Here is an 8,762-nt window from a genome sequence, read left to right on the forward strand (position 1 = left end):
TTTCTTTCTTTCTCTTCCTTCTCTTCCTTCCTTCCTTCCTTCCTTCCTTCCTTCCTTCCTCCTTCCTTCCTTCCCCAATCCATCTTAGTTACAATGCTTTCCCTCTGTTAATTATTTCCTATTCACCCTGTATATAGCTTGCTGTGTGTATATTTGTTTGCATATTGCCTCCTCCATTGGCTTGTAAACTCCTTAAAGGCAGGGACTATCTTTTACCTATTTTTTTTTTGCACCCTCAATAGTGCACAGTGCTTGGCACATTGTAGGTGCTTAATAAATAGTGATTGATTGATCTCCCTCTGTTTCAAATAAAATGTTTCCCTGGTGCTCTCTAGGGAAAAAATCAGCTTCGGTTTTTGGATAACTGACGCTGGCTATTATTTTTAAGCTCCTTGATGGAATGGATGATGTACTTGCATCTCCCGCTATGAAAAAATTATTTGGTTGATCTGTTTTCAATTGGCCAGTGTATCTACCTCAGTCATGAGAACATAGTAGGCACTCTATAAATACGAATTGTTTGTTAGAGAAAGCCATGAGGAGTAATGGTGGAGTGTCACAATTGTGGCAAAGGAGAGTGGCTGCATGTGTCATTCTATAAGGTTTGTCCTTTCCCTCCTGAGCCACACAGCTCCCCTTAATGTACCTCTCACTGCAGAATGATGCACAGAATGAGAGCCACCATTTGCTTCTAAAATGAGAAAATGCAAATAGCCAAATACCAATAAGCAACTGATTTCCTGAAAGAAAATCACACCATGAATGAACAAGTTATTGGTTTTAAGCCTACGAATCTGAAAATGTCACTTTCCTCTCTATTTGGGAATCTTGCATGATTGCATTTCTTTTTAAGCTTGCCAGGTGTGAAGAGTAATTCTTCCCCTATAAACCTTTCACAGCCTGTCTGTAAATCAGGTTTTATTGGAGATTAATTCAAGCCAGAAACTTGAAACAAATTCATCAAGCATGACCTCTGCATGAGAATAGCATGCCTTTAGGTTTAATTATTCTACAAAGACAGTGTCAACTTTAGTTACCCATCAGAGAAAATTGAGCTGTTTTCATAAAAACCTTCACATAGAGTCTTCCCTGTTCTTTCATATTATGTAATAAGGTTCAGTCTTGCTGTGGTGGGTCACAGCAGCTTAAATTATTTTCATTTTTAAAAAGTTCATTTTGCACTTTCCTGTAAATAAAGTTGCTAAACTCTATAAAATAAATAAACCTGAACAGAATAATAGTAATTTTCAGATAAGTGAAAATAGTCTTGCTTTTACCTTAAGGGGGGGGAGATTAAAAAATTAGACTTTAGGATCCATTTTTTCCCTTTAAGTAGTCATATATAGTGGGAAGTTTTACAGCTGAAAACAAATTTTGCCTATTACAAAATTTTGCCTAGATTCCAACATTTGGTTCTATGCAAAATTGTAGCAAAAAGTGAATATGTTTTCAGTTGTCAAATCTTTTAATATCTATTCTCCTTTTCCTTCATTCAGTGCTTTACTGCCTTTGAAGATGGGCAGAAGAAGGGTAACTCTTAAGATAATCCATTACCTTACATGTGGGCAGAAGAGACTTTAGAGTGTGATTTAAGAGATTCAGGGAGGACTGTCTGCTCTCAAACATCTCACCTATCTGGGTGCCACAGCTGAGTTCCAATGTTTTGGGTCAAGTATTGCTTATTCTCTAAGCATCCCTCTCAAATAAACAAACAACCCCTCCCACCAGCTAAATGGCACAGGAGGTCACCATTAACATCTTACTGTGACAATTTACCTAGTTTATATGTACTTAAATTTCTTCCCTAATATAATGTAAGGTTGCTGGTATATATTGTTTCATTTTTGCTTTTGTTCTCCAGTGCATGGCACAGTGCCTGGCACAAGGTTGGTGCTTAATAAATGCCTGCTGATTAACTGATTTCATTTATCCCTGACTTCCTCCATCTTAAGTGTCTGTCTCTGATTGGATTTTAATGGAACCTCTTAGTGTGGATTGTAGGATTTATGATTATATCACATAAAGTTGGAAGGAACTTTCAGAGATTAACCCGTCTAAGGTTGTCTCATTTTATAGAGAAGAAAAATAAGGCTGAGAGAGGCTAAGTGATTTGCCCAAGGCCACAGGTAGCAGGCTGTAGATCTGAGATTCTACAAGAATGTCATAGTTTTATGCAATATATTATCTTATCCTACATTGGAGTGCCTTGTCTAACAATAGGACCTGGCATATAGCAATGTATATATAATATTCTTGTGGATTGATTGATGATTGATAGCCTCATAGATTTAGAGCTGGAAGTGACCTTAGAGGTCATCTAGTCCATAGAGGTCAAATACCTTCAAGATGCCCACAACACTCCTGAGTGTAACCACGTTAAAATGTTGTTCCCATCTGATTTTAGTGTGTTTATGTCTTAATAAAATAATAAATATGTAAACACATATGGTTATCTAAGTTAATATGCAGCCTGTAGGAATCCTTATGTATGGTTTAGTAGTTCTCATTTTTATTTGAGTTTGACACCACTGATCTAGTCCAATTCTCTCTTAACATAACTGATAAAACTGAGGCCAAAGAAGCTATATGATTTAAGGTTGGTTTGAACTTAGACACTCTGCCTCCAAATCTGGCTTATGTGTGTACACATATATGTTACCATATATACATACACATATAATGTGTACCTTTATATTTTAAAATGGTAAAGTTAGGCTTAAGTTTTATCCATATCCATATATGTATTACATATGTTTATATTAATATACCTACAAATGTAGCCATATATTATATTATGCATATATTATTATATATGTGTGTAAATACATACATTGTATATATACTATATACATATATGCATATATCCCCATATACTACTAAATGCATAGATAGACATGGTATACATGTGCAGGTACACACATATATATCTCACACATCACATTTGTATGCATGTATATGCATGAATGTATACATACATATTGTATTTATATGTGTGTGCATATATACATGCACACACACACACAGATATAAAGTGCTATACTCAATATGCCAGCAAATTTGGTGAACTCAGCAGTGGCCACTGGATTGGAAAAGATCAGGTTATATCCCAATCCTAAAGAAAGGGCAATGCCAAGGAATATTCAAATTACTGAACAATTGTGCTCATTTTACATGCCAGCAAGGTTATACTTAAGATTCTGAAAGTTAGGCTTCAGCAATATGTAAACCAAGAATTACCAGAAAACCAGGCTGGTTTTCGAAGTGGCAAAGAAACTAGAGACCAAATTGCCAACATTTGCTGGATTGTGGAAAAAGCAAGGGAGTTCCAGAAAAACACATCTATTTCTGTTTCACTGACTACACTAAAGCCTCCGATTGTGTGGATCACAACAAAATGTGGCAAGTCCTCAAAGAGATGGGAGTACCAGATCATCTTACTTGTCTCCCGAGGAATCTGTATGTGGGTCACAAAGCAACAGTTGGAACTGAATATGGAACAATTGATTGGCTTAAGATTGGAAAAGGGGTACGGCAAAGCTGTAGATTGTCACCTCATTTATTTAACTTATATGCAGAATACATCAGGCAAAATGCCAAGCTGGATGAATCAAAAGCAAGAATTAAGGTTGCCAGGGGAAATATCAACAATATCAGCTATTCAGATGATACCTCAGTTGATTCCAATGGCAGAAAGTGTAAAGGAACTAAGAAGCCTCTTGATGAGAGTGAAAAGAGGAGAGTGGAAAAGCTGGCTTGAAGCTTAACATCTAAGAAACTAAGATCTCAGACACTAGTTCCATCACTTCCTGACAAACAGAGAAGGATGAAATGGAAGCAGTGTCAGATTTCAAATTTTAGAGCCCTGTGCTCAAAGATCACTCAGATAGTAACTATAGCCATGAAATTAAAAGACCCTTGCTCCTTGGAAGGAAAGCTATGACAAATCTGGACAGCATACTAAAAAGCAGAGACATCATCTTGCTGACAAAAGTCCATATAGTTAAAATTACAGTTTTTTCAGTAGCAACATGTGGCCTTAAAAGTTAGACCATAAAGAAAGCTGAGCACCACAGAATTGACATGTTCAAATTGTGGTGCTCGAGAAGACCTTTGAGAATCCCTTGGATGGCAAAGAGTTCAAATCAGTCAATATTTAAAGAAGTTAATTTAGGCTACTAATTGGAAGGTCAAATACTGAAGCTGAAGCTTAAGTACTTTGTCCACATAATGAGAAGACAGGATTTGTTGGAAAAAACCTGATGTTGGAAAAGATTGAAGGCAAAGGGAAAAGATGGCAAAGGATGAGATGGATAGATAGTCTCATGAAAACAATGAACATGAACTTGGACAGACTTCAAGAGATAGTGGAAGATTAGAAGGGTCTGGTGCACTACGGTCCATGAGGTCACAAAGAGTTGGACATGACTGAACAGCAAAGTGTGTGTGTACACATATATGTATATACATATAGACACACATACATACATATACACACAAACATACAAACACACTTTCCAAATACAGGTACACACACATATCTTTGGACTTGGAATCACAAGACCTGGTAGCATATGTACTACTCTGGGACCTAGTTTTCTCACCGATGCACTAAATGAGCTCAAAGATCCATTCTAGCTCTGACATTCTATGGGTATGAATGCCCGGAATGACAGGAATGATGACAATTTCATTTGCCAATTAATTTTTCAAACTAAAGAAGGGACCAGAAACTCCAGAAAAGACACATTCCATTGACTCAAATGGCATCACTTGGTTTTTCCTCTCTTTGCATATGTATGTATATCTGAAACTTCTGGCTCTGACTGGGAGGTGAAAGTGCCAAAAACAACTGAGTGAGGAAAAGCTGCTCCAGCTATTTCCGGCCTGTCAGAGCAGGAAACACCAAAAAGCCTGTCTTAAAGAAACTGCCAGGTTCGTTATGCAAAATACAAGGTCTGAATTTTGCCAAGTTCTGTCAGCATCTAATGGATAATAATGTGACTGCTCACGTCAGGTACTTCTCCCCATGTCCCAAGGCTATCAGAACATCCAAGCTGTCAGAATCTACTGCCATGTATTCCTCTTTCCATCTAGGTATACTTATTTACCTGTACTCACTTTTGGATTTAGAACTGCTCCTACCCTTGCAGAAAGTACAAAAGATGGTGCTGGCTAAGAGAGAACCTTTGTCTCTATGTTTGATCCACCCAATGGTACTCTGTTTCCCGAAGTCTAAAGTTGATTGTGTTTGTCTCTCCTACTTTGCTTGATTTCTGGTAACAGTCATCATACATTCTAGCCTTGCCACTCTGGATCTCTGATTTCTTCCTTCTGCTGACATCTGGAAAGATCTTGGTGTTACCCACCTGGGCTCTTACCTTCTTGCCTCTTCTAATTCTTGGGCAGGATTACTGTGCCCATGTCTGACTCTTCTGTTCCTGGTGTATGTTTAATGGTCCAGCTTCTGCTCCTATGCATAGTCCTGGTACAAGACAAATCCCAAACAAGGAAGAAGTGTTTCCTCTTCCTTCTGAGGGAGAATGGGAAGGATGAGATCCCTCAAACCAGTGTTAAATTGAGCCAGATCAACAAGGATAGCTACTAGCATGCTGACTCTGGAGGGATAATTAAAGCAGCAAACTTTCCTGAGCTTCCATCAAAGCCCTGTTCAGACGCTACTTTCTCTAGAGGCTTTTCCTGATTCTATCAGTAATTAATATTTTTTACCTCTTTAGGTTTAGGTAGCTAGGTGGCACAGAGTTAAGAGTGCTGAACTTGAATTTAGGAAGACCTGAGTTCAAATCCTGTCTCAGACACTTTCTAGTTGAGTGGTCCTGTCTTCTAGAAAACTCCAGGAAAACATTTTCTTTGGCCCTTCTCCTATTTAAAGAAGTCAGTTGAAGCAGAGGGAGTCACCTAATCTTTCTCAGCCTCTGTTTCTTTATCTGTAAAACTGGGATAATAACAGCACCTATCTCCCAGGGTTGTTGTGAGGATCAAATTAGACAATATATGTATAGTTCTTTACAAATGCTAAAGTACTATGTAAACACTGGATGTTGTTGTCATACCTTGTGGCTCCCCAATAGACTATAAGATCCTTGGAATTAGGGATGGTTTCGTTTTTGTTCTGGTTGATATCATTTTTGTTGTATACTCAACAGCCAACACAGCATAAACGCTCAAGAAGTTTCTGTTGATTGAGTGAGCGGAATTGTTGAATGCGCTTCTCAGCAAGCCCCCCGTAATAGCATCAGTGGCTCTCATGGCAAAAGGCTAAAATGATATTACTGGGATTTGACCCTTTTTTTAGAGCTGGTCTATGTAGACATCAGGAAATCAGTTCTTGGAGCAAATACGCAAACAAAAGGCCCCAAATCCCAAAACAAATATCACCGGAGAGGTAGGGGATGGTAAACTTCAATCTGTGTCTTTAGTTCTCTGGGGGAGAAAGAAGGCAAGGAGGAGCAATGGTTGTGGCAGTGGGAGTGATAGTAGTAGTACTACCTAGTACAAATAACGGTAGTGGTTGTAGCTGTGTGATTACTAGTAGCTAGTAATGATAGAAAGAAGTAGTAATAATAGTAACACTATCAGTATAAATTAGTATTAATGCTAGCAGTATAAGTAGTGATTATTTGTAGTAAGAGTAGAAATAATAACGGTCACAATGATGGTAGTAACAGTAGTAGTGGTGGAGGTAACACTGGTAGTAATGGTAATACTATTATTTGAAATAGTAGTAGTAATAGTGGTGGTAACTGTGAAAATAGTAATAATAATAGTGGTGGTAATAGTGATAGAAATAATAGTAGCAACAGCATTAGTAAAAGTAGCAATAATTGAAATAGTAATAGTAGTAGTAGTAATAATAGTGGCAATGTAGTAATAGTAATGGTAGCAGTAATAGTAATAGTATTATAGTAGTTGCAATAACAGTAATAACATTAATAATAATAATGGTAGTAGTAGTAATAGTAATAGTGGTAGTAGGTTGGTAATAAAATAATAGTAGTAAATATTCATAATAAAATAATAGTACTAGTAGTGGTAGTAGCAGTAGTAGTGGTGATAATAATGGTGGTGACAGTAACAGCATTGGTAGCTAGAGTAATAATAGTGGTGGTAGTATTAGTAATAATAGTGGTAATATAGAAATAATAATGTTAGCAGTAGTAGCAATAGTATTATAGTAGTGACAATAACAGGGACAACAGTAATAATAATAATGGTAGTAATAATAATGGTGGTAGTAATAGTGGTAGTAGGTTGTTAATAAAATAATAGTAATAAATATTCATAATAATAGTAGTAGTAGTGGTAGTAGCAATGATAGTGGTGATAGCAATAGTGGTGACAGTAACAGCATTGGTAACTAGAGTAATAATAGTGGTGGTAGTATTAGTAATAATAGTGGTAATATAGAAATAATAATGGTAGCAGTAGTAGCAATAGTATTATAGTAGTGACAATAACAGGGACAACAGTAATAATAATAATGGTAGTAATAATAATGGTGGTAGTAATAGTGGTAGTAGGTTGTTAATAAAATAATAGTAATAAATATTCATAATAATAGTAGTAGTAGTGGTAGTAGCAATGATAGTGGTGATAGCAATAGTGGTGACAGTAACAGCATTGGTAACTAGAGTAATAATAGTGGTGGTAGTATTAGTAATAATAGTGGTAATATAGAAATAATAATGGTAGCAGTAGTAGCAATAGTATTATAGTAGTGACAATAACAGGGACAACAGTAATAATAATAATTGTAGTAATAATAATGGCGGTAGTAATAGCAGTAGTAATAGTAGTAGTAATAGTGGTAGTAGGTTGTTAATAAAATAATAGTAGTAAATATTCATAATAATAGCAGCAGTAATAATAGTGGTGATAGTAATAGTGGTGACAGTAACAGCATTGGTAACTACACTAATATCAGTGGTGGTAGTATTAGTAATGGTAGTAGTAATGATAGTGGCAATAGCAATGATAACAGTAATGGCAGCAATAGTAATAATAGTATCAATAGTTATAAGGGTGGTAGTAGCAATACTAGTAATAATAACAGCAATATTAGCAGCGGTAGTACCTGTAGTAGTGATGGTAGTGGTAGTATTAGTAACAGTGGTAACAATAATAATAGTGGTAATAGTAATAATAATAGTAATAGTGGTGATAGCGGCAGTGGCAGTATTATTAGCAATAGCAGGATCAGTAGGAATAGCAGTAACAGCGGCAATAGCAGCAGCAACAACACTGGTGGTGGTGGTAGTGGTGGTAGTGGTACTGGTAGTGATGGTGGTAGCAGTGGTGGTGATAGTAGGAGTAGTAGTAGCAGTAGGCGTAGTAATAATAATGGTAGTAGTAGTGATAATGGTAGTAGTAGAAGTGGTGGTGGTAGTAGTGGTAATGGTGGTAGTGATAGTGGTGGTGGTAGTAGTAGTAGTAATAGTCATAGTAGTAGTGGTGGTGGTGGTGCTGGTGTTATTAACAGTGGTATTGGTAGTAGTAGCAGTAGTGGTAGTGGACCATAGTTAGGAAGTCACCCAGTTCAGGCCCTCGTTTCATAGATAAGGGAGCTGAGTTCCCAAGAGGCTGAGTGATCTGCTGGAGTCCCCTGAGCTCATGAGTAGCTAAGCCCTTCCAGGCCCTGACTCTGGGCTCCATGTCCTTCTGCCTATGGAAGGTGGCCTCTCTGTGGTCATTGCCGACCTATGGGGAGAAGAAGAGCTGACTGCCCTAGGTGCTTCTGGTACTAA

This window comes from Trichosurus vulpecula, chromosome 5 (assembly GCF_011100635.1).
Source record: "Trichosurus vulpecula isolate mTriVul1 chromosome 5, mTriVul1.pri, whole genome shotgun sequence".
NCBI classification, from domain to species: domain Eukaryota; kingdom Metazoa; phylum Chordata; class Mammalia; order Diprotodontia; family Phalangeridae; genus Trichosurus; species Trichosurus vulpecula.